Genomic DNA, 27,941 nt, shown 5'->3' with positions numbered 1-27,941 from the left:
GCTAAGAGATGCCCAAATAGCTAGTAAAACATTATTTCTGAATGTGTCTCTGAGGGTGTTTCTGGAAGAGATTAGCATTTGAATCAGTAGACTGAGTAAAGAATATCCACCCTCACTGATGTAAGCAAGAATGATCCAATCCATTGAGGGTCCAACTAGAGCAAAAAGGGAGAAGGGCGGATTCTCTTTCTCTCTCTTCTTGAGCTAGGACGTCCATCTTCTCCTGCCCTCAGACATCAGAGGTCCTGGTTTCTTAGGCCTTCGGACTCCAAGACTTATTTATACCAGCAGTCCTCCCAGTTCTCAGGCCTTCAGCCTCAGACTGAGAATTATATCATCGGCTCCCTTGGTTCTCAGGCCTTCAGACTCAGAGTCTGAACTGGGAGTTATACCATCAGCTTTCCTCCTTGTCCAGCTTGCAGAAGGCAGACTGGGACTTCTCAGCCTTCGTAATCAGGTGAGCCAATTCTCATAATAAATCTCCTCTTATGTTTCTTTATATATCCTATTGGTTCTGTTTCTCTGGAGAACCTGACTAATCCATACACCTTAGCCTCAGCTATGAATGACCTAAGGTAATATCACCAAGGCAACCCTTTTGGGTGTCATTACGCCGCCTAGGATTTAATGCTAGATGCTGCCAAGCATCGTCTTGTTACCTCTTATCTTCTCTGATGCCTCATAGTTCTCTAACTTTGTCAACTAATAAGGTTGTCTGCCTTCTCTTCTCTCAACATTTTTTGCATAATATATCTAGAGGATTTATCAATTCAGTAACTCTCAAAATGCATGTCAGTTTTTTTCTTTTGAGTCAGTTTATTTCTAAAATCAGGCATATTCTAAATCAATCTCCTTATTTTTTTTTTAATGGGGAAACTTAGACACAAAGAATGTAGGCAACTCACTTAAGGTCACAAAGTGAGTTAACGGTGGGACTAGGACTGCAACACATATTTTTTTCTTCTGTAAAAGTTTACTTTCTACATACATAAGCAAGGAAGGGTCTTAAAGGCATAGTGCTAAGAAAAAAGTTAAGAAACGGATTGATACACATAACAATATTTACACAAATTAAAAGTTCAGGCATTAAAATGGCAACAGACATTAAATAAGTTAGAATATTTGCCTTCAGGGTAAAGGGAAGGAAATGAGAGTGGAACATGGGGGAAAAGTGCAATAAATAACTAAAAACACGAAAGAGACTTTGCATGGATCAAATATGATAATGAACCATGAACTGAGCATGATTTTCTATTGATTCCTTCCTTGGGTGGGCTTTTATTACCAAGAACGGAGACATTTTTCTGTCGCCTGTAACCCAAGCAATCCTACGAAATGCAATTTTCCCTAAAACTTTTGCACAAGTTTATAAAACTAATTGGTCAGCTAAGCCAAACGAAGTGTGCAGACTTCAACTGGGCAGCACGAGAAAAGGAGAGAACGGTGCCAGCTAATACAGAGAGAGGGGGAAATACCACCATCATTTATAGCAGAAAACCGTACTATTTTTGCCAGCTGGTGTAGTCGTGACGCATGAACACAAAATCTAATTGTGGATTAGAGAAGGATCTCATTTAAAATGACCTACCATGGACCAATGTAGTCAGAAATAAGTTGTGTGTGTTTTTACTAAAAGAAGAAAAAGTTAAAAATTTAATCAAGAGCAAAAAGATTATTATATTTGAAAATGTGTTTCTGAAGAGCCTTTTGTAAGCCAATTTTTAATTTTGTTCAGCACAGAACAAAGTTCTTTGCTTCTGTCTATAGAGAAAATAAAAAATAAACGTGAGAAATACATTTTTAAATGTCTGAAGAAAAATAAATAGATAAGGATAAAAGACTTTAACCAGCATTGACTTTTTTTTTTTACCAAAACAACTTCTATTGATCCTCCACCCTCAATATGTAAAAGTATGCATTTAACAGACACTTTTATACCTCAGGAACACTATTTCTACTTTACGGTTGATGAAATCAACAAAAGAGACTATTGATGTATCTGAGTTATATAAAGAATATGATTGAAACCACAAACTCTCAAAATTAGTTCTAAAATATCACCTAGAAGTCCATAATATGATAGGAAAATTAGTTCTCTATTAAAAAGATCAATTCCTAGCTCCTCTCGGCTATTTTATGACCAGTTAATCCTTTCCCATGTGTTTTAAAATAATTTATAGATCATATTACTGCTATGCCCCAAAACCCACTATTATAGAACTTTAAAAATTAGACAGTCTCTCTCTCCTGTCTTTCAAACACATTTCCACCTCTGAGTACATTATCTCTACTCAAGGTAACAATTTTCCCTGGAAAATACTGCCTCTAAATTTTAAACTATTCCCTAGTTTGCTTTTACATTTACCAGAGAAGCTATCATTTTTAATCTGCCTCCAGAAAGACAAAACACTCAAATTTCCAAGATATTTCCTCAAATATGTGTATTTTATGACTTTTAGTAAAATTCTGGGACCAGCAATGTGATTCTTTGAACAAAGAAACATCTTTATCAATGGCAATCAAAATGCAGGAAAAAAACAAGTTTCCATGGCAACAAAGACAAGAATACTGGAGGGTCCATTGTCCTATTGAAACCAGCCTAATACTATAAGTTATATATATATATATTTTTTATTTATTTATTTTTCCCCCAAAGCCCCAGTAGATAGTTGTATGTCATAGCTGCACATCCGTCTAGTTGCTGTATGTGGGACGGGCCTCAGCATGGCCAGAGAAGCGGTGCATCCGTGTGCACCTGGGATCCGAACCCGGGCTGCCAGCATCAGAGCACACGCACCTAACTGCTAAGCCACGGGGCCGGCCCAAGTTATATTTTAGTAAAAGCTCTTTATGTTATTATGTGTGCATGTTGTTTCTTTTACTTGTGCTAGTTCAAGAGTCCTTTAGCTTCCCTTCAGTCCTAACATGCTTTGTTTTGTTTGAAGTGAGATTGCATCAAACCCTCTTGCAGACTCACTTACATGTTTCCTAATCACCCTTTAACTATTGTTAAAATGTTCATATATTATATGATACTGTAATATGAAACAGGAAAGAGGCCAAAGGATATTTTTGCTAGAGAATGTAGAGATTTTGGCATGTTTTTATATTCCCAAATGTTATTTATTTGTTTAGAGATTATTATTTTTTAAAGGTTTCTAAGGCAAGTCTTTGGAATTCCATTGGATTTTCTATTTAAATCTACCAATTTTAATCTGGAAAATTGTACAAAAGAACATTCTCCTTAGCCTCTTTTCTATATTTAGTAACCTAGGGCAAATCACTTAGCATCTCTAAACCAGTTACCTCATTTGCCAATTGAGGCAAATCCCCCTAATGGGCATATTGATTTTAAAAACCATTCATATAGTTTATATCTATGGACAAAAGAGTAAAATTTTGAGTCCAGAAGTTCCTTTCAAGATTATCTAATTCAAAAACCCTCATCTCAAATGAGAAAATTGTGACCCTGATATGCTAATAACGAATGCATTTTACACATAGAAGAAACTAAAATGATTTCAAGAATATTTGATTCAACAAGGACCTTTATTGTTAAACTATGAGGGGTTACCTCACCTTTATGTGGAATTATTCTACAAGACTCTATGGAAGTGTTTTCAATTGTGCCTGACGTAAAAAAAATCACAACTGCTCACTAAAAGAGGAAGTAAATAAATGTCACCTTGAGCTTCGTATAACTCTGAACCGAGACCCATAAACTATTTATAATTTTTAATGCTATAATTTTATGTGTTTTATATTGGATTTCCATTCCTGAATAAAAAGTAATCTCCATAGGATTACTAAAAATCATATAGATTTGTGCTGTTTCTACTTTACAGTGGAGAAGCCAAGCTATGTTTGGCAGCGTGTTCTAGTTCACATAATTTATTACAAATTAAACTCAGGTTTTCTTTATTATCTTGGCAAATTCCAAACAGCTTACTCTTCACTTTTGCTCAGTCACCAAAATGATTACCCTAGGGAACAGAGTGGGCTGTTCTAGAACAATTCTGGTAGTACCTCTTTGCATTTAGCAGACCCAGCAAAAAGTCCAGGAAATCTAGTTGAGATGCCATAGGTGATAGCTCATGAGTAAACCTGATTGTAGGAATTCTAAATGACTCCCGTGGTGGAGGGGAGCAGAAACGAATCATGAAGAACTGCCTACCATGCTCTTTGTGTTATATATTATACTCTTCTTTTGCCTAGTCGTTTTTTTAATGGGTTGTGGTGGGCTATTCAAACATACACTTTATACTGAAGTTATTCTGTCACCCCACATACCAAGAGAGTAATTTACATCTAAAGTTCAGTGGCTTTCCAACATTTTATCACAATCCATATAATAAATGCATTTTGTATTGCAAAAGAATACATACATATCTGAATATATGGCTGTGTATCTGTGCATTGGTAAAACACACTGAAACAAAAATGTTAAGAAAACAATACCCTTATTAGGTGTGATACAACTTCATATTCCCTATGCTATTCTATTCCATTATAGTAAAATGTACTTACTGAACTGATTGGTTATAAATATATTGGTTTGAAAGATTGACCCCCAATTTGAGAGAAAGTTACAGGAACCTCTTTCCTCTATAATCAGAAGAAGCATTGGGCCTAACTGAAAATGTGAAATTGACCTACTTTACGTCTAGCAACCGCCTTTTCTGTCCTTTACTCAAAATGTAAAGGAGTACATTTACATGTACTTCTTTAAAAAAAGGAGTAAAAACATGTAAAAAAAAAAAGTTAAACTCATCTTTCTCCCCCTCCACCCCACCTAAATTCAAGAAACGTATAGAGGACTCAAATGAATAGCTGGGGTGGTGAGACCTAAAGCTGAGGAAGACAAGGACAATCTCTCTGCTGAAGGAACCCACAGTCACTAAGAGATACAGCCAACACCTTGTCTGCTTCTCAGACTCTGGAAGAGACAATCTTCTTTGCCTCAGGGCCTTTGCACTTCCTCATCAGTCTGTTTGGAATAGCCCGTCCCACATTTTTCACCTTGCTAAGTAGTCAACTTGATAAAAAGTTTGGGTTTCAGTTTGAATATCTCTTCTTCAGGCAGGCTTTCCATAATTCCACAGTAAAAGCTACATCCTCCCAGTTAGACAGTCTCAATGTGCCTATTTCTATTGCTTTAGAGAAGCTGTGTGTTCATTTATTTAATATCTAGCTCCTTGACTCTACTTTGAAGTGTGCAAGGACACAAACCCCTGATTGTCATTGTCTTATATCCAGCATGTCACACAGCGCTTGGATTGTAGTGTTTAATCAATATTTGTTGAATAAATAAATTAATAAACCGAAAATAGTATAAAGTTCTATCTATCTATCTATCTATCTATCTATCTATCTATCTATCTATCATCTATCTATCTGTCATTTATCAAGATATAAAAGTACCATAAGAAGACCAGGGAAGGGTCTTGAAGAGTAATTTTAAGAGGAAGGAATTCATTATGTCGCTTTTTATGTTAATCCAAATCAGCATCCTAGTAATTCACGCTTCTTGGTTCCACAGCTCCCTCTCAGAACTTCAGAGAATGCCTTATCTTTCTTCTCCATGATGGTAACCTCCCTAGCTCTCATCCTTGTCTTTGGTTGTGTTCTTAGTCAAGCAGAAAAGTTTGAGTCATTTTTGCTTTCTTCTCTCTTACCCCATCCTCAGAGCAAATCAGTTTATTCTACCTCCCATGTTTCTTGAACTAATCCTTTCTTTTCTATCCCTGGCATCACTATATTATTTCATCACCATTTTTTGCCTGAAATATTGGAAGTGTTTCCTAACTGATCTCCCTGTGTCTTCTCTTACATCCTTCAAATCAATCCTTAAACTTCCTGTCAGAATGATCTTCCTATAGGGCAAATTATTTCATCTCACTTCTTTTTTCAAAACCCTGCAATGACAATTGCCTTTAGAAAAGCACAACCTCCTTAGCATTGCCTATAAGACCCTCTACGATCTGGCCTTTACCTACCATCCCATTTCTCCTCTCTGAGAACTTTGTGTTCTGGGAAGTTTGAGAAGTTCTGAATGTGTTATGCCCTCTATCACCTCTGTGCCTCTTTCATTGCTCTTCCCTTTCCTTGGAATGCCCTTCCTCACTTTGTCCTAAAAAATTCCTTTTCATTCTTTGTAGGCCGGCTCAGAAGTCTCTCCACCTCTACAAAACCATCCCATTCCTGTTCTCCTTAGAAACAGTTCTTCTCTCCCTCCTCTTTGTGTCTACAAATATTATTGAACACACAACACTGCATTTAAATGGTGTCATATAGATCTTTTTCCACGTAAGCTGCTTGACATGACATGACATTGTTCCCAGAAATTCTAATTTTTATGGGTTGTTTTTTAAGAGGGCATGCTCCAGACAGAGACTGTGTCATTTCAAATCCTGGCTCTGTCACTTACTACCCCTGTGATCCTAGGCCATGCACTTTCTCTGTCTATACCTCCATTTCCTCATCTGACAATGGGGATATTAATAATAATGTATTATACTGGGATCCCCAGGTTAAATGAGATAATGTACATAAAGTGCTTAGAACAATACCTGGCACTTATCAAATGCTCAAAAATTTAATAACTATTAGCTATTTTATTATTGTTATAATTTTCATAATAAAATGGGGTCCTAATAACTGGTCGGAGCAAATAGTAATAATAACAATAGTCATTAATGCTATGATTACTGTTGCTACCACTATTATATATTCTGCCAGAGTCTAAAGAGAGAGGTTGGCTAAAAGGATCCTTCATGTAATATGAAAATCTGAATAAGACAATTATGAATAATGTAATAAACCGTAAATACAAAGTCAAGTATTTTTCATTCATTATAACATAGCACTAATTGTTGCATTCACATTAAACTTCCACGTATTCTCATTTCTCATGTAAAGATATATCTATTGACCTATATATGAACAGCAGGAAGAAGAATGAGAGACTTAAACAGTCAAATAGGCCAAAGATGGTGAAAATAAACTCTTGGATAATTGAGAATATTAGTACTTTTTTTAATGGACAGCTATCTCTTCCATGTCTATCTCTGGAAAGCCAGAACATTGGTTATGAGGTAGGCATAGTCATTGTTAGTTGATTTCTCCAGCAGCCAGAGAACAGTTTGAAGCAACCATTTTCTTGACGACTTATGACTGACCAAGAATGGTGATGATGCTCAGGGTACTCGCCACTTTCTCATTCTTCATGTCAATATAAATGAAAATCAGAGAAATTGCAACTCTATAAAACAGTTAACTCCTGCAATCATTTAAAAATGCATTTTTAGCTGTCTGATTTCTAAAGTACCCATGTAAATTTTGTTAAAATTCGTATAAAATCAAAAAACATATTTTATTGCAGATAAGTGCTAACTCTAAAAAACACCAAGAAACCGCTCAGTTTTGTGAAAGTTTTTCAAAATTAGTAACTATAAAAGGAAGTAGCAATTTCCAGGTCAGGGATAGTCTGTCACCATTGAAGCCAGTATCTAACAGGTCAATTGGACAAAGATGCTAAGATACAGTCTACGAGACTGTTGCTATTTTGTTATTGCATTGATGATACCTCAATGTGTGAGACTGTTGTCTGTCACTAGAAGCATTTCTGTCCCTGGTCCAATGCATGCTTGTGATTTAGCATTGCATAGGTAATAATGTCCCTTAAAACTTTAGTTTTAAACAATTGGGCCAGACTTCATGCTAGAAAGAAATGGAGATGCATTTTTTTCCCAAACTATTAGTGATCAGCTAAATTATAATCATATAATTTTATCATTTGAGATCTTTCAGAAGTAAAATCAATGAATTAGAATTAAAGATAGATATAAGTTTTTTAAAAACAATTTTCCATTGGGTTTAACCATTGATGACATTAGTAAGAATAACTTTAGTGGGGGAGTAGAGGTGGCGTTGGATTACAAGTGAATTGAAGAATGAATGGAGATAACTGAATGAAGATGAATGTTGAGACTTTTTGATAAAACTTGAACTACAAGTAGAAGAAAGATTTAAGGAGGTGCCTTGAGAGGGAGGGAAGCTATATGAAGTGAGACGAATTCAAGAGAGAAGAAATAGAAGTATAATCATAGCCTTAGACAGTAGGGTCACCTATTTCTCTCAGATCAGACAAAAAGAAGCAAAAAATTGTATGGATGTAGGTAAGCGTGCATGTTGTGGGGAAATTATGGGAAGAGTGAAGTTGAGCACGTTAATGCCTGAAGGCCACTCTTTTATTTTGAAGTCAAAAATGCTAGAAGTGCAGGTGAGCGGGGTGGAGCAGGGTGCTTAGGAGAGACGGTGCCTTTCTGCCAGTTCCCCTAGAGGCACCGCTTTGCAGTCCCTGCTATCTACTCTATATTTCTCTTGGTGTTCTATGTATTTGTTATTCTGCATTTGCATATGTGTCATTCTATGATATGTTGTACCTTTCTCTGTTTCACTTCCCTACATGGTTTTATTTTTTATTTTATTACTGGATCTATAAGAAATAACAAAAAAGGAGAAATGAAAACATAATCTTAGTTATGTCTAATTTATCTGATACAGTTAAAGAATTCCTATAGCAATGAATATATTTTCCATATAACTGAAACATAACCCAAACTAGAAAATTAGAACTAGAAAACCAGAGAAAAAATAATTTTTGATGGGAAACTTTTTAAAGGGTTTTTAACGTTGGCCTCATGGGTCAGGAATGTGGAGAATGTATTTTCCTATCTGAGCTTTTTTACCTTTTCCCTGGTTTCCAAATAAAAGATGCTGTCAGGTACCAGATGTGTAGCCATGTCAGGACTTGTGTGAAGCTGACACACAAAAATAACAAGATAGAAACACAATATCTGGTTTATAAATAAAATTAAACCATCTATTTATAATAAATGTCAATATATAGTTAGTAAATGGCTCTAACATGAAATACAGTCACGTGTCACTTAATGATGGGGATGTATTTTGAGAAATGCGTCATTAGGAGATTTCATCATTGTGCGAACATCATGGAGCATACTTACACACACCTAGATGGTACAGCCTACTACACACCTAGGCTACATGGTACTAATCTTATCGAACCACCTTCATGTGTGCAGTCAGTTGTTACAGAACTGTCGTTGTGCAGTGCATGACTATACCCATATTGCAAAATATATGCCCCCAAATGTTACAAATCACTGTTATTTACATTAGAGTATCTTTTTATATCATAAGACAGTGACACTCTTAGATATCTGCTCACTGGCTACCTGCCAAAATTCCCCCTGTCATCTTTCCAAAAATATTCCTGATAGGATTTAGAATAGAGGTTTTCAAAAGTTAATGTGCTTAAGAATAATTTGCTGATCTTGTTAACAATTAGGATGGATAGGTCCTACTCCCAGAAGTTCTGATATCAGAAAACTGCTCGTTAGCAAATTCCCCTGGTAATTTGGCTACATGTAGTCCTCAGAGCACGTACCTAGATGGATAATCTTTTATATTTGTCTCTATTAACATAGCTGGAAGCAGGCTAAGGATATTTCTTTTAATTATCATACGTAGGTAGCCTAAGGTTTTTAAAGCTGAAATATTCCTCGTAGACAACTTTGAATTGATCTTTGCTAAGACCTAGTCCCTGCCCCCGGGCTGTTCTGTTATACAACATTAAGCATTCTACACTTATTTATATTATTTCATTTATATGCACACTATAATGTCTTATACACAGCATTTGTGTAATCATTTCCAAATGATACAAAATTTGCACTAAATTCAAGTTGCTTAAAAATGTGTTATACACTTCCTTACCTCCTTAAACAAAATAAACTGAACATAATTTAAGCGATCCCTATTAATGTCCATTGTTAAACTATTATAATTTAACTAATTATATCGTTAGTTAGTAATAATAACTAATTATAACTATTATAATTAAAGCTAATATAACTTTGGTCTTCTTTTGCATGTTTCTGTACCATATCTTACTGTTAGACTGTCAGTGATTACTTTTCCTGCTGGCATTATGCCTGTTTCATGGGCTCTACTTAAGAATTCTCTTTTGAGAATCCATAGGATGTTTTCTATACTGATTTTAAATCACTTTCTACATTTAATAATAGCTTTTTATACATGTTTATTTCATCTAATATACGAAACTTTTTGAGGAACACCAATTCTGAGTAATCTTTATATTTCTCTTGTACCCAGCAGTGTCTTGCCCATGGTATGTGCTCAGTAAATACTTGTAGTATAATCAAGTCACATAATGGTAAATGGAAAATAATTGGTAAATAAGAATCCCAAAGGCTATGAATGAGGGGCTAGAATTAACGTATATGTCTTTAGTGCAGCAGATTTATGGTGATCCTTTAGGATGCTAAGGACATCTTTGGTGTTACTGAGTTTCAGAAAGTTAAGGTTGATAAATTGTTTTAAAGTTTTGTAGTTCTATTTTTTCATCATTAAAAATAGATGCGTTCTCCATCTACACACATTTTTATATAAATACTTTCATTTTATGAATCAATTATTTCTTCATTTGAAAGCAAACATTACTTATTTGTAAAATCTACTATTTGAGTAAGAAAGCAAATAAACAGAGCCAGTTTTTAAAAAATCTAGCCTCTTGGTATAAATATGTGTAAAAATAGGTCTTTATATCCCCTTAGTAATTTCTTTTCACATTGCAGAAAATAGCTTATCATAACATAATAAATTTTCTTCTTGTGGAAAGCACTTTCTAATCCTCAAGCTTGACATAGTGAAATATCATTCATATTTACTAACTCAAGGCTCAAGAGTATACCTTACATTTATATAGTATTTGTTATAAAACCTCACATTTAGATTGCACTTTAGATGTTATCTTTAACACATTATCTTAATTGGGGTTATTAGCATTCCTACCTGATGAGCCAAATTTTATATGAATATTTTATGCTGTAATTTGAAATTCTTTAAGCCATCAATTCATAGGAATCTGTTTATTACTGTCAATAATCAGTGTCTTTTTCTAGTTATTTGTTTATTGGAAGAGAAGAAGGAAGATGGTGTACAACTAATAATTATATTTTTCCTTCACATTTGTTTACTTATAAGTAAAGAGTTAGTCATAAATTCAAATGAAAAATAATTCTGGTATTATTAGAAATTCTCTAAATCAGGAATGAATGATTACTTTTAGTATAAAGTTACACTCAGATAGTTTAATGACTTGCTCATATATGCTGCCCACTCCTTATGTAGGAATTAAAGTCAGAAATTAAAGTTAGAAAAAGAAATTAAAATTTCATAATACTGATTACTGTGCATGCTCTTTCTTTTTGAAACCCTGAGACTTCTTTAGCATATTTTTGTTAATTTTAGGAGTAGAAATAACTGATAAACTTCTCATTCAATGAAGTGAATACTCATTGAGATTAATATTGAATTCTCCATGCATCTCTTGACATGCTCTAGGTAGGCATAAACCTTATGATTTCTCTTTTTTATTGAGTGGGTACTTAGAAGCCGCTATAATTATGTAGAACCACACCCTTCACAGAAAACACACATTCTACAGTACTGAAAGAGAGAATATAAAAAGCACAAAGCACAATTTTGATTTAGATGAGGCAAGGCATTCTCAAGTTATCCAATAGTTTGGGATGACCATGATAAAAACCTGAACTAGATTTATTCACCTAAAATCTGCTGCTGCCTGTCCTTTGCTATTACCATAGGGGATTAGGGATGGGTGAACCCAGCCATGTTTTGGGTTCGTCAAACATCTTGAACTACTTTTCCAATGTTCTGGGTTAGGCAAAACCCAAAATGTGTTTTGCCAAGCACATTTTCTCTTAATTCTTAAACCCAGGAGTATTTTAAGGTAAATTTAATCCATATGCTTCTGATTCATTTACACTAAACTCATCAAAATGTTCTGTCTTAAGAGCTATTTGATGTGCAAGAGGCTTTTTGAATATTTTATAAGCCTTTTAAAGTCCAATTCATTGGACTTTTACATTCAGCTAGGCCGAGAGCAAGTGAACTTGAACCCCCAAATAATCAAGTTTGGTCACAAAGTCTAAAACATCAAGGTTTGCGAAGGTTCTAAACTTGGCTATGCATACTTCGATCTTTGGTAAGAATACATATTAATATTATTTTTGCAGAATGTAGATTGTGTAACACAATGAGTAGTGAATAAAATGCAAAATAGGGCATGGAAATATAAAGAAGCCAAGTGACAAATAATTCAAAGCAGATTGAATGTCTGTTCTTTAGCAAGAACCATGCACGAGCTAACATAATGGAGGATGACACTGCATCTGTTTTCATTTTTCTTTCTTTTGGGAAGACTTTCTTCTTTTTGGACTGCATTTGGATTTTTCTGTGAGTTCTCTCCCGTTTCTATCTTTTGGACAGTCACAGCACTTATAGCTAGCCTTGTAGCACTAACATTAAGTAGAAGAAATTATGTTTAATATCATATAAAAGAGTTAGTTTTTGTTGTGACAAAGCTAAAATGGATTACTAACATTATTTCTTAAGATATCATTGTAGGGGCCGGCCCCATGGCTTAGCCGTTAAGTACGTGCGCTCCACTACTGGCGGCCCGGGTTTGGAACCCCAGGCGCGCACGGATGTACTGCTTGTCCAGCCAGCTGAGGCCGCATCCCACATACAGCGACTAGAAGGATGTGCAACTATGACATACAACTACCTAATGGGGCTTTGGGGAGAAACAGCGGGGGAAAAAAAGAGGAGATAGATTGGCAATAGATGTTAGCTCACGGCCGGTCTTCCTCAGCAGAAAGAGGAGGATTGGCATGGATGTTAGCTCAAGACTGATCTTCCTCACACACACACAAAAAAGATATCATTGTACATTATAACTTGTAGATTTGCAAAGGAATAGTGAACAGGTTAAGATTCATTATAAAATTCACAAATCAAATTCACTATCAAAGTCCCAATTCTTGTAAATTTACATTGGATAATACTTATTAAAATTTGTAAAAAATAATGTTCCATTTTATTATATACAGCAAATTCATTTTTACCTCCCTCATTATTATTTCTATGTGATTTGGAAAACTAGACTATATGTACATAAAAGTAGTTAGGGGCTTAGCTATGTACATAAGAAAACTAAGTAGTAAGACACAATAAGAGAAAGCAGAATTAAAAGCTGTCACGGAGAAATCATTTATTACATGCTTAAAATTCTGAAATCTTGTTCTTACTTTTAAGCTAGGAAAATTTCTAAAACCAAACCCAGACATTGAATAAAGTTGAGTAAAATTAATAATAATTTTAGCATAAGCTTTGACAGTTGCACATGAGAAAAGTTTGTTTTTCCTACTGTTGTTGGCTAAAAAAGCACTTGAGTGGCTTTCAAAATATTCTGTTGTAATAAGACACAAATGATAATAAACATCTTTATAATCATTATTTCAATCATCCTATATTCTCTTCTAGCACTTTCTCAGGAATGTTGAGGAGTGACATAGATGAACATGTCAATGGAAGGGGGAGGTAGGAACAAGTATATTGCAATGAGATTGAAATTCTTTGCTGAAATAACACAGTTGAACATTTCTTTTATTTCTTTTTTCCCTTTATCTATATGCCAATTTCTGTTTAATATTGTCATACTAGGGTTATAGTTTTTAAGAGTTAGGGCTTTGGAATTAATATATTTTTGTTTTTTACCCTCTCTAGGTGGTTAATGTAGAAAGTTATTTAATCTTTCTTTAACCTCAAGTTTCTCCTCTGTAAAATGAGGACAAAAGACAGGATTCTTAAAATTATTGAAAATGATAATATACATGAAAAGCTTAAAATCAAATAGACTTTAGAGCAAGAGATAAGCGTCAAATAAATGGTATGTGTAAGATGGACAATCGTCCTCTGTTTAAATTCTCAGTGATGGATTATCCATTACCAGAAAGTGTAGTGCGTATTCCATTTGCTCAGGTCTTTTCTGTGTCAACTTGGCTAGGCTACAGCTCCCAGTTATTTAATCAAATACTAATCTAGGTGTTTCTATGAAGGTATTTTACAGATGTGATTGAGGCCCATAATCAATTAGTTGTCTATAGGTAAGAGAAATTATCCTAGACAACCTGAGTGGGCCTGATTCAGTCAGTTGAACTGCCTGAAGAAGAGCAGAACTGAGGCTGGCTTCCCTGATGAAAAAGAAATTCTGCCAAAGGATGGCAGTATCAGCCCTTGGCCAAGAGTTTAAACCTGCCCTTCCTGATGGCCTGCCCTATGGATTTTGAACGTGGCTTGCCATTCCCCACAATTGCATAAACCAATTCCTTGGAATAAACCTCTTAATATAGATACCCTGCTGAGTCTGCTTCTCTGCTTGAACCGTGGCTGATACAAAGCCCATGCATGAATTCATTCAGCAAATACTTGCGAGGGTTTTCTGTACAGTCATGTGCTGCCTAATGACATTTTGGTCAACAACAGACCGCATATACCACAGTGGTCCCATAAGATTATAACAAAGCTGAAAAATTCCTATTGCCTAATGATGTCATAGCAATCGTAATGTCATAGCTCAATGCATTACTCATGCGCTTGAGGTTATGTTGGTGTAAACAAACCTATTGCACTGTCAATAGTATAGAAGTATAGCACATACAACTATGTACAGTCCATAATACTTGATAACGATAATAAACGACTATGTTACTGGTTTATGTATTTGCTATACTATACTTTTTATCATTATTTTAGAGTGTACTCTTTCTACTTATAAAAAAAGTTTACTGTAAAACACTATGCTGTGTTACGATGGCAGCAGCCTCATACCTCTCGTGTTTACCATCTCTCTTGATTGCATCATTTTCTTTTGTGTGATTTAATCTCGTGTTGTTTTGTTCAGCATGGCCCCTAAGCATGCAAAATCCACTGCTAATGTTGCTAGTAAGAGGCCATGTTGAGTGATTGACCTGGAAACAAAATTAAAAGTGATTAAGGGCTATGAAAGTGGAAAATCAGTGATGGTTATTGCTCGCCAGTCAGGCATGTCCCATTCCACCATAGCTACAATCTTGAAGAACAAGAACAAAGTGACAGAAGCTGTTTAAGGATCTGCTTCATTGAGGGAAATGAGAACAACAAAAATTTGAGAAGGGCCTATATCAGACATGGAGAAACTTCTAATGACTTGTATTGAAGACCAGACACTGAAGTGTAACGCTGTCAGCACCATGATGATTGTAACTGAAGCAAAAAATTTGTTTGCAATGTTGAAAGAAAAGACTGGACCCAACTACGATGTTGAATTTACTGTTAGCTCTCAGTGCTTTAAAACAACAATTTAAGAATTGTTATCCATTACATAATGTGAAAGTGAGTGGTGAGTCTGTGAGTGCTGATGTGAAGGCAGCTGAAAAACTTTTGGAAACTCTAGATAAGCTGATTGTGGAGGAAAATTAGTTGCCATAGCAAATATTCAATATGGATGAAACCTCCCTATTCTAGAAATGGATGCTTGAAAGGACTTTCATTCATAAGGAGGCCAAGTCAATGCCAGGTTTCAAGCCTTTTAAAGACAGGGTAATAGTCTTGCTTGGAGGCAATGTTGCAGGCTATAAATTGAAACCCTTGTGATTCAGCACAGTGAGAACCCCAGGGCCTTCAAGCATATCAATAAGCACACACTGCCAGTGTGCTACAGGAGCAATAAGAAGTCATGGATGACCCAGCTCCTCTTCCAAGATGCCCTCCTGAACTGCTATGCCAGCAAAATGGAGGAGTAGTGTTTGGAGAATAACATACCTTTGAAGATTTTGCTTATTGTTGATAATGCTCTAGGACATCCTCCATTTATTGGTGATCTTCACCCACATATCAAAGGAATGTTTCTCCCTCCAACATGATCTCTTTGATCCAACCAACGGATCAAAGAGTTATAGCAGCTTTTAAGGCCTACTACCCAAGGAGGACCTTCACCCAGGCTATTGCTACAACTGAAGAAGACATTGAGAAGGCACTGATGCAATTCTGGAAGGATTACAACATCTATGACTGCATCAAGAACCTTGCTTGAGTTTGGAGTGATATCATCAAGGCGTTTACGAGTGGCATCTGAAAGAAGACACTCAAGAGCTTTGTCCATGACTTCAAAGGATTTGCCAAGATGAAGAGGTTGCAAAAATCAACAAGGCTGTGGTTGACATGGTAAACAGCTTTAACCTGGGTGTGGATGATGATGACATTGAGGAGCTCCTAGAGGTGGTTCCTGAAAAATTCACTAATGAGGAATTGTTGGAACTGGAACAGGAATGCATAGCTAAAGAAGAGGCAAGAGAAAAGGAAACTGCAGGAGAAGAAAAAGAAGACGAAACCCCAAGAAAATTCACAGTGAAGGGTTCAGCAGAAGCCTTTGCAGACCTCAACAAGCTCCTTAAAAAGTTTGAAAATATCGACCCCAACACTGAAAGATTTTCATTAATAGAGAGGAATGTTCATGGTGCATTATCTGCTTACAAGGAAATCTATGATGAAAAAAAGAAACAAACCAAGCAAACAACCATGGACATATTTCTGAAAAGAGTGATACTTCCTCAAAAAGAGGCACAGGCAGTTCCTTCAGGAGGTTTTCCAGAAGAAGGCATTGTTATCACAGGAGATGACAGCTCCGTGCCTGTTATTGACCCTGAAGACCTTCCAGTGGGACAAGATGTGGAGGCGGGCAGTGATATTGATGATCCTGACCCTGTGTAGGCCTAGGATAATGTGTGGGTTTGTGCCTTAATTTTTAACAAAAAAGTTTAAAAAGTAAGATAAAATAAAATAAAAAATTTTAAAAATAGAAAAAAAGCTTATAGAATAGGGATATAAAGAAAAATATTTTTGTACAACTGTATAATATGTTTGTGTTTTAAGTTGAGTGTTATTACAAGAGTCAAAAAGTTAAAAAAAATTAAAGAGTTTATAAAGTAAAAAAGTTACAGTAGGCTAAGGTTAATTTATTATTGAAGAAAGAAAAATGTTTTTTAATAAATTTAGTGTAGCCTAAGTGCACAGTGTTTATAAATTCTACGGTAGTGTACAGGAATGTTCTAGGCCTTCACATTCACTCACCACTCACTCACTCACTCACCCAGAGCAACTTTCCATCCTGCAAGAACCATTTAGGGTAAGTGCACTCTACAGATGTGCCATTTTTTATCTTTTATACCATAGTTTTACTGTACTTTTTTTATGTTGAAATATATTTAGATACACAAATACTTACCATTGTGTTGCAATTGCCTACGGTATTCAGTACAGTAATATGCTGTCCAGGTTTGCAGCCTAGGAGCAATAGGCTACACCATATAGCCTAGGTATGTGGTAGGCTATACCATCCAGGTTTGTGTAGGTACACTATGATGTTTGCACAATGACAAAATCGCCTAACGACACACTTCTCAGAATGTATGCCTATCGTTAAGTGACATGTGACTGTATACCATGTATTGTTCTAGATACCAAGGACTCTGTAGAGAACAAATTAGATGTTGCCCCTGTCATCATTGAACCAATAGAGTTAATTTCCTTAAACAAATTATAATATAAATAAATAATTATATTAAAACAAAAAAAATGCTTTGAAGTAGAAGTACAAAGAGATGAACTTAATTTTCATATTTATTAACTTTTTTAGTTTTCGGATGGAAACACTTAAAAATTTTTTCTAGTGAATTTAAATCAGACATATCTTAATTCAGTGACAGTGTTTAAATCAGACATATCTTAATTCAGTGACAGTGTTTTGTTTGTATCTATGAATCGAGAGTTTCTATTATTAAAAATGCAAATATAGATTTTCTTCTAAGTGGAAAAAATATAAAAATTTAAACTTTCTGAGATTAATGTATTCACTGTACAACTTTGATTGAGTACTAGCTATGTGAAACTGAGGTGACCAAGGCATAAGGGCCATTTTACCTGCTTTAGGATCTATCGTGTTGTCCAATTGATCATCATCGTCAATATTGTTTTTATTGTATTGTCATGGTATGCTCATTTATGTGACTACAACATAAAAACGTAACACTTTTGGTGGGAAATATTTAATCATTAAATGTTTTTAATCATTAAGAACAATAAAAAAAGACTTTAAAAAATAAGTTCTCATTATTAAATGTTGAAAATAACTATTAAAATTTTGAGAATTAGAGTCATTATGTGTTTTTTATTGAAATCTTGAAGGAAATAAACACATTTTCAGTAAGCAAATTTGAAGGGGATGCAACTATTCAAATAGAAAGTGTTACAACTAATTTTTCTATTAAAAATATTATTTTCAGTTTATTCCATACTATTTTAATATTGCACTCTAGTTAGCCTTTAAATCACGTGTATTTAAATTCACAAAAGTTCATTACTATTTCTCATTTATAATTTCATAACATTCTACAGAAATTAGCTATTTGATTGGAAAAATATCAAATGAATTTTTCATTTTCTTTGATTGTCCTTGAACACCCACCTCCTGCTCCCATTAGCAATTAATAGGATCATTTTACAAATGTTTAATTAAATTTCAAATTGCCAAGCCCTTTAGTGGCTAAGTCTTATCCTGGAATTTGCTCAGATATTAATCAGTTTTAAAAAGTAAGAGTTTTCTTCAATTATAAATGCAAATGCTTTCTTACCGAATTGGATCAAGATAAAGCAAAGTATGTACATGTTTTCACTTTAAAAATAATAGTTTTGGTAACTGAGAAAGCCAGAAGCATTTTAAACATGGATACTCAATTTGCAAATTTATTTTTAGTTAACTTTTCACAAACATGTTTTTCAATTACTCTGAACAGGAGCAAAATATAATATGGGAATTCCTAATTTCTCAGACTTTAATAATTTTGAAGGTTGAAAACAATTGCTGTATTGTAAATTTCCTTTATTTTTTTTAAAAAAAGAGACAATTGCCATGCAATTGGCAAATATCAACAGATTTCCAGGAGGAACACTAAAGAAACAAACTTTTCTGCGCTTTAGGATTATCCATGTATAATCAAACAATTTAACTATCCATAGAAACCGGAGCCAGTACAATTGGTAATTGATATCATTAAAATTATTTCTTTTTGCAGGTCTTATCAATAATTGCCATGAATGGGCTGTTGATGCACCAGAAAATCTTAAAGGTTGTGAATTTTTTACTTTTACAACCAATTTTATCTTATAGCCATTCAAATATTTATAAAAATTCAAATATTTATATTTAATTATATATTATAAATAAATGTTATGAATTGATGTTATCATGCCTCATATAGACATCCGTAAGTCCTCTCCAATTTGCTATACTCTGCCCTACAATTAGCTCATTTTCTATCTGAGCCATGATGGAAGCCATTACCTTATTGCATGAACTCTCTGAACCAGCATGGTCTTCTCTAATTAACCTAGTTTTACTGTCCTTTGAAAATGCAAGTACCCACAAATTAATAACGCAGAACTCCTTAATTGTCACAGAAAGGATTTTATGTAAAATTAAAGAAATATAAAATAAAGACCAAAGATCCCAAAGCACCTCATTTAAATGCTATGTAATTTGCAAAAAAGCAATTAAAGTGATTCTACAAGTTACTTTCCTTCAGGTTTTCTTCTTCGTAAACATGCTCAAATAAAATATTTACACACAACCAAACAATAGATCAATATGGAGTGAAGTAGGGGAGAAAATATTGAAGGACAATCTCTAAGCAGTTAGAAGACAATGGAATCTTGAATCTTAAGCAGCATGGTCCATAATGAACAAATCATGCCAGATCATAACAGGCTTTTTGATAGAGTTACAAAAGTAATTGGATGAAGAAGATGGAACCTACGTCATGTATTTGGGCTCCAGTGAAGCATTTGAAACAGTGGATCGTGAACTTTTACTTGCAAACGAATTATAATTGCTTTGGATGAGAACAGAGTCACATGGATTTGAAACTGGCTAAAAGATCATAAACAAAAATGATAAGTGGCAGTGGATCCAGTTGGAGGATAATTGCAGCAGGTTTTCACAATGGTCAAAGTTTTGTAAATCTGTATTTATTGGTTGTTAAAGATTATTTTTCCTCAATAATTTTGAAGTAGAAGTGTTTTCAGAGGTATTCAATATAGTAACCAAAGAAAGCAATTAGACCTAAATATAAGATTTCATATGAATCAATATCTAATTTAGAATTTATGTTTGATTTAAGTTGATTTTTGAAAATGTTTGTTATGTGAAAAAGTATGAGTGCATAATATTCAGACAATAACTAATGTCAATAGAGAAGAATATTTTAAATAGTACCACTTGCTGTTTAGGTATTATTAATTATACATCTTACCTGCTTATTAAAATAGGTGCAATATCACCTCTAATAGAAACATATCAAAAAAATCAAACTCATCTTCTAATTTTTAAAAATCATGCTTGTAATTTCTCTATATTTGTTCAAATTAAATAGATTTTATAGTAACAAGAGAATAGCATAAGTATAACAAATTTAAAATATAATACATATAATACGTATTTTTAACTGGTAGGAGACTATCAGAAAATAGCTCTGAAATTTAGAGTCTTTTATGAAAGAAGAAGGAAATTATCTATAGATTTATAATGGAATATGGTAGGACAGTTTTCCCAAAATGTGGGCTACAAGATATTTTAGGAGTGATGCAATAATGTTTTAAATTATATGCATTTATGAATATTAGGGGAAAAAACAAGTGATTAAACCCACCACATAAATATTCCTTAAAAATATATTCCAGTTAAAACAAGTAAGTCATCTCAAGAAAAATATTCTGTAAAAAATGGTACAGTGGTATAAAATATGGCCAACATTCAGGTAACAGTACACAGAAGACTAATGTTTGGGAAATGTGGCAGATAAAAGGTCAATATTCCTTACCCATTGAACCAGAGATATTTTTAACTACATGAAAGGATAGCATTGAGATGATACAGGCAAGATTCTCAAGGAAAAAGAGGATTAAAATGGTAAACAAATAAACAAAAATAACTCTCATAACATTCTACATCATCCACAAATTTCCCAGCTCCAGCAAAGAGTTCATTTAATTAAGCAATATTCCATTAAAACTTCACAGCAAATGAACCTAAAGAGTCTCTTGAAGTTTACTAAGACTTAATCTACTGAAGTGACATATTCTGCCTTATTTACCCCTTCCAATTTTTAAACATCAGTAGAATGAAATAAAAGCAAGTTAAACCTGGAATAGAAAAAAAATTATTGTTGCTATTAGGTATAGCTTTAAGTAGAAAGAGTAAATTTGCAGCTCCTAACCTAGCTCAATTGAATGAAAACTACTGTTCTAAGATGATCTCACCACTGATTTTTATTTATAAAACCTAAAAAGATAGAGGCATGAGAAAGCTAGAGTAAACTGCACACATTGAGAAAAAGACAGATTTTTAAACATTTTATCCAAGTGGAAGCAAGAGAAAACTTTTGGTTTGCACAACAGCCTCCCGAGGGTAAAGGTGGGATTTACATGACTGGCTGTACTTGAAATTCACCCTAATGAGCACTGAGGCTGACATTTAAGAGAGTATTCTCACAGGAGAGATTAGATGACCTATCATGCTTTTTCCATTTCTTATTTGCATGATTTTGTTGTCTTAATAATCATTCTTTTGGAAAACAATTTGCTGGCAACTTGAGTGTTTTTAGTTACATCCTTGGGAGTTGTCTGGCTCTGTTCAGCTAGAGCTTAGCTGTCATCTCCAAACATGGTGAACTGAGGAAATGGCATGCCATGGATCTTAGCCTCTTCTTGAACATTTCTACTTGCAGAGACAGTGTTAACAACGCTCAGCTTTTGGAGATGAATAAAAAGCACTACAATTTATCTTACAGATGGAAAGTAATAATGACATTAACTCTATCTACAAATACCTCCTACCTCACCATAATTCTTGGTTTGAATAAGGTCTTGACCATTTTCTTATCATATTTTTGCCTGAAAAATTAGCATATACAGTTGTCTCTTGGTATCTACAGGGTATTGGTTTCCGGACCTCCCTCGGATGTGAAAATCCATAGATGCTCAAGTCCCTTATATAAAATGGCATAGTATTTGCATATAACCTACGCACAACCTGAAAACCTTTCAATCATCTCTACATTACTTATAATACTTAACACAATGCAAATGCTACGTAAATGGTTGTTATACTGTTTAGGGAATACCGATAAGAAAAAAAAGTCTGTACATGTTCAGCACAGACGCAACCACTGTAGCCCCTTTGATCCCCAGATACGGAACCGGCAAATACGAAGGGCCAGCAGGATTCGTTGATCCATTCGTTCTTTGACTTAGGAAACGTTTCCTAAGTGTCTACCCCGATAATTGTGTTAGATATTGAAAACATAATAATAAAAAGATACACATCCTTGATGCCACGGGAGGGCATAGTCAGGCAAATGAATAATTATAATAAAAGTAATAAGTGCTCTAATTAGAAAGTAACAGATGTTTTGGGCTTATAGTGGAGGGACCCCCAAACCAGCCTTGGTGGTAATCATAGAGGTGATGATAAAGAATATCTCAGAGCAAATTATGTATATATATATCTGTGTGTGTGTGTAGCATATGTAATATACATATATATAGCCTATATGTAAACTTTCTACATGTATGCATCTTATATATGCTATATACACTAGGCAAAAATTAAAGCTTGTCTGGAGCTCCAAAGTAAAAGAGTATGAGAAGTTTAAGGAGTTAAAAGTTGTTTAATATGCTACTCAGTAGAGTTTGAGAGGAGGATGATGATAAATGAGGCTAGAAGGGCTCCAAATGTTTTCTCTACAACTCCAGGGGCACCATTCATGCAGACTATGTCACCCAGCTGAGAGAAGTAGTGATCTAAGTTAGGCCAGAAACAGTGAGGAGGGAAAGAAGCAAATTGAGCCAAGAAATATTTAGAAGGCAAACTAAACAAGACTTAGTGACTGGATTTGGGGAATGAGAGAGAAGAGGAGAAGATATTGTCCTTGATCAATTGGTTGGGTGGATGGTGCTGCCCTTAACTAAAATGAGAAACAGAAGGAAGAGTTGATTTCAAGTGAACAAGCTTTCTTAAGTTTCATTCATTCTTAAGTTTGGACTTGTTGACTTTGAGGTATACATGGGAACTCTAAGTGGTTATTTTTAGTACACAGTTGGATATGCAGGTTTGCAATTCAGGAGAGGAATCAAGAAAGATTAGATATAGGTTTTGAATAGTAGATGATAATTGAAGCCATGGGAATTAGAAAACATTGAAACAGTCATTTTTTTTCTGATTTTGGATAAGGGTATAGCTATATAATCTGACATTTATAATAAGTATTAAAGGATATTTACAGGAGTAGATTTTATGATTTACTTTTTTTTTTTCTCCCCAAAGCCCCAGTACATAGTTGTATATTCTAGTTGTAGGTTTTTCTATGTGGGATGCCACTTCAGCATGGCTCGAAAAGCGGTATGCAGGTCTGTGCTCAGGATCTGGACTGGTGCACCCCAGGCCGCTGAAGCAGAGCGCGTGAGCTTAACCACTATGCCACCGGGCCAGCCCCTGATTTACTTTGATAATCCACGTTTTAGTTTAACATCCATGTAATTTAGTAAGGTCTCATTTTCCAAAACAGTATAGAAATGTAGGAACTACAAATAAGCAGAGGAAGCCAGTCAGGTTTTTTTTCTTACGTCTATCTATCTATCTATCTATCTATCCATCCATCCATCCATCCATGTGTCTGCCTACCTACTTATCTATCAATCTATATATTTTTTCCACAACGAATGTATAATGACTTTTTTTTAATACGCAGAGACAACTAAATGCTATTGAATGTCATTCTAAACCATTTATTTAGGAGAGCGGATAATAATTGGCTCATTTTTGATAGTTGAGACAGTATTTATTTTCAAGACATGGAATGAAAACATAGAAAAAAAACATAAGAACCCTCAATTTACTTAATCAAAATATTGGTATTGTCCTTAAACATTTAGTAAGGCAGCTAAAAATATCAATATGGGTTTCTGTTCTTTTTTTCTCAACCTACCCTATCGTGAATAACAATGAATAATAAAATCACCACACTACTGACAGAAGGAAGAAAAGCAAAGAAGCCAAAATTATGAATGAGGTTATTTGTATTCTGGAGAAGTGATAATTATTTGCCTGTAATTGATGTTGTTTTTGGTACCTTGGGAAAATGGGAAGAATGGCTTTAGTAGATACATTGTTCTTTAGAACATAGATTGCTATGAACAATATAGCATGGTCCTACATTGCTCTGAATTTGAAGATGATGCTTTATTTTTGATCACTGGCATGTGATTGTTTATATAGAAATCCAAAACAAGGGAAGCAATCAGTCCATCAATTGGTTATTTGTTTATACGAAATCAAAAGAGTCAGCTTGACTGATTCCCTCCTCCTTGAATGTTTGGGCATTAAATATGTAACCCAGATGTCAGCTGGGGCCACCTTGTCCTCCTTGAGATCTAGATAAGATTGCCTTGAATCTTGATACCCACCATGTGGAAGGCCGAAACACTTTTCAAAATATCAGTGAAATCCAGGTAGCTTGAGTTCTCACGGTTACTCTTCCTCCAACCTTCTTTCTGTGTTTCTTGTCTCTTTTACCCACCAAATCATTTCAGATTTAGATTCTGAATCTCTCTTTTTTTACAAAACAAAAATGTAGCCTCCTCACATGAAACATTCGTGAGTGTAGAGTACTTTCTGGAAGATTGGGACAAGGGGGGATTAAGAGGGCAAAAACATTTACACTACTGTTAGATGACTTCACATTTAGTGTAAGGCCACCTTGATTCTTTCAGCCATCCTTCTTGGTGGGCATTCCCACCAGTCCTTCCGCCCCTCTGGAAGTGTGCTTTGGGATAAATTCATGAATTTATATATACACCCCAAGATTTAGATAATAGCATTTTTTGTAATAGCAAAAATTGGAAATAAAGTTTCCTTATACAAGAGCTTGATTAAATCAATCTGGATAATTCATACGGTGTGATACTGAGACGTTACTTAAAAATAATGAAAATATGAATTCCTTTGAAAGGAAAAGTCTCCAAGAGATATTATGAAATACAAAAATCAAGATGAAAAATGATGTCTGTGGTATGTTTTCATTTTTGGAAGTAAATAAGCATATTTTGAACTGGAAGGATATCGCAAATAGTAGCAGTTTCTTTTAGGGAGAGGCACTAGGTTAGTGGGAACGGCTTTTCCTTTCAGTTTTATACCTCAGTACTGTCAATTAAGTTTAATTTAAATAAATTATTTTGAATTAATAGTATATGGATTAATTTAAATAAACCCTCTTATTATCTCATTCAGAACAGCTTAGTCACTCCTTTATGGTTATTAGAAAAAGAATTGCAGGGCCAGCTCCGTGGCCTAGTGGTTAAGTTTAGCACGCGCCGCTTTGACAGCCCAGGTTTGGTTCCCAGGCATGGATCTACAGTACTCGTAGTTGGCCATGTTGTGGAGGCAACCCACGTACAAAATAGAGGAAGATTGGCAACAGATGTTAGCTCAAGGAGAATCTTCCTCAGCAAAAAAAAAAAAAATAATAATAATAATAATTACTATTAGAATAAAATCTAAAGTCCCTCATGCCCTAAGCTCCAGCCACCCTGCCCTTCCTCCTGCCCAGTCAACTTGCCAAGACTGTTCCCAAACCAGTTCCTTTGCACTTGCTCTTCCCTTTGCTTTGAATTCTCTTTACAAGCTGCCTCACCTCATTTGGGTTTTGATTCAAATGTTATCTTTTAAAAGACGCCTTCTATGACCATCCTATCCATCCTAAGCCCCTTACCCCAACTAGTCATTCTCTGTCTTGTTGCCCTGTTTTATTTGCTTCATGGAACTTATCAGTACTTGAAACTATACATGTGTGTGTGTCTGCCCCACTAGAACATTAACTTTATAAGAGCAATGGCTTTATCTGTTTGGTTTGTTGCTATAACTTCAATGCTTGATAGTAAGCCCTTGATTAATGAATACATGTGTGAATGAATGAAAGAATAAATAAGTTAAGGGGACACAAGTCTGCCCCTGGGTCTCATCTCTAATCCAGGAGTTTATCCAGAATAGTTTTCTTCCTAAGAGGAATTCATGTGTCAACTCTTCAAGATTGCATTTATTTTGTTTTGAGCATTTATTAATTTATACCACGTGACTTACAGGATTCAGGACTTGGAGTAAGTTTTAATAAACTTGCTAGAATAAAAAATAACAATAATCCTAAAAACTTGAACCATAACTAGGTGCTGTACATATGCATTATTTTAAGTAATCCTCTGAATAATCATATGAGGTGGACTCTATTGTGATATTCATTATAGGTGAGGAAAGAGTTTGCCCAAGACCACACAACAAGTAGTTGCTGACTTCAGATTCCCGGAGGACTCATGATACTCTCATGAATCTCCACAGATTCTCTTGATTAAATGAGGTACGTTTTGTGAGTTTTCCCCATAGCAGGGAAGAAAATGGCAAAGTCTACTAAATTTTTGAGCAGAAATAGTAAAGTATGGTCAATTGAATTATAGATATATACTAAGAGGTAGAGATTCTGTGTTATTCATCACCTCTATATCCATTTCACAGAATCATCAAAATAAACGAATTTAAATTTTCTGTTTATAATGATTAACCGTGTTTGAGAGTAGTTTATAGCTATGGAACAGATGGAAAAAAACATTTTTAAGAAAAATGTACAGAGCTGTATGCTTTCCATCTTCTCCCAACTCATGACATTGCCAGTCTCACCACTTTAAAGTGCAGTGAGGGAAAAAATTCAATAAATGATATATAATTAGAATCAAATAGCCACTGCGCCCTCAGAATAAACCTCACTGTGTCTTCCATTCCTTTTTCCCCTTAGTTAACACCAGAAATACAAGCCCCCAAGGCCTTCTATCATCATGCAGATTGTTAGCCGCACGTGGCTTTCTATATTCCCTAATCTGACCAAATCAGATCATTCCAGGTAATGGTGTCTCTGTGTTAAATTAGATCTCCTTTCCAAGAACATAAATGTCTTTTGCCTCAGTCATGTTAGATCCTGATACTCCTCTCTTAGACTTGAGTTCCACCCTATTCTCATCCAACCAATGCTGAGAACAATCAAGGTAGAATGTATTAAGCAAAGACGTGGGAGGGGGAGAGTCCATTACGAGAGGTCTGCTAAGGTGAAAACAGAGTTTATTGCTGAGAATAGCAGAAATATGGAGTGAGAGAGATATGGTAAGCCTATATTGAAAATTAACTTCCTTTGTGTAGTTTGAACTGTATTTTCAGGCCAAATTTTTAAGCAAGAGTGTCTGATTTGTGGTCATCCGGGCAACAGTGTAGATGATGGGCGAGAGCTAAGATTTTTTTTTTTCGCTGAGGAAGACTCCCCCTGAGCTACCATCCACTGCCAATCTTCCTCTTTTTGCATGTGAGCCTCCAACACAGCACGGCCACTAACAGACGAGTTGTGTAGGTCTGCGCCTGGGAACTGGGCCTGGGCCGCCAAAGCAGAGCACACTGAACTTAACCATTAGGCCGCCAGGGCTGGTCCAATAGCCAAGGTTTTAAAACTGTTCAGTAGAACCGAAAAGTTCATTGGAGGTGCCAAGGGCATTCTTCAAGCATTTAATCCCAATGCAATTTTTGAGAGACAATTGAATGTTTTAAAACAGTAATTAATACGTCAATCAGTGGAATAAATCTTTACCTCCACCACTCCAAGCTAGAAACAAGGTAAAGTTTCAAAGCAGCCTGCTGTAATAAAATCAAGTTAATATTCACACCTTTATCATGAATTCTCCGCACGTGGGGTTGACTGCCAGTTTCTTGAGACTAGGGTCACTGAACAGGTAAGCACCTAACTGTCTCATCATAGAGGCTCGTGGACCTGTCAGAGCCCTGCCCAGCT

The 27,941-nt window shown here is 35.0% G+C and overlaps 1 long non-coding RNA gene across 1 annotated transcript; it reads left to right on the top strand.

Moving 5' to 3' along the window:
* Window positions 1–206: 206 nt before the first annotated feature.
* LOC131418909 (uncharacterized) lies at window positions 207–26,949 on the top strand. The gene is made up of 4 exons (XR_009223071.1): window positions 207–457; window positions 13,456–13,512; window positions 26,362–26,471; window positions 26,904–26,949. It is a non-coding gene; the product is annotated as an uncharacterized LOC131418909 (long non-coding RNA).
* The last annotated feature ends 992 nt before the right edge of the window (window positions 26,950–27,941 follow it).

The sequence above is a fragment of the Diceros bicornis genome, chromosome 20, assembly GCF_020826845.1.
Source record: "Diceros bicornis minor isolate mBicDic1 chromosome 20, mDicBic1.mat.cur, whole genome shotgun sequence".
Classification (NCBI taxonomy): domain Eukaryota; kingdom Metazoa; phylum Chordata; class Mammalia; order Perissodactyla; family Rhinocerotidae; genus Diceros; species Diceros bicornis.
The sequence above is the reverse complement of the archived record's forward strand: the minus strand, read 5'-3'. Positions and strand labels throughout refer to the sequence as shown.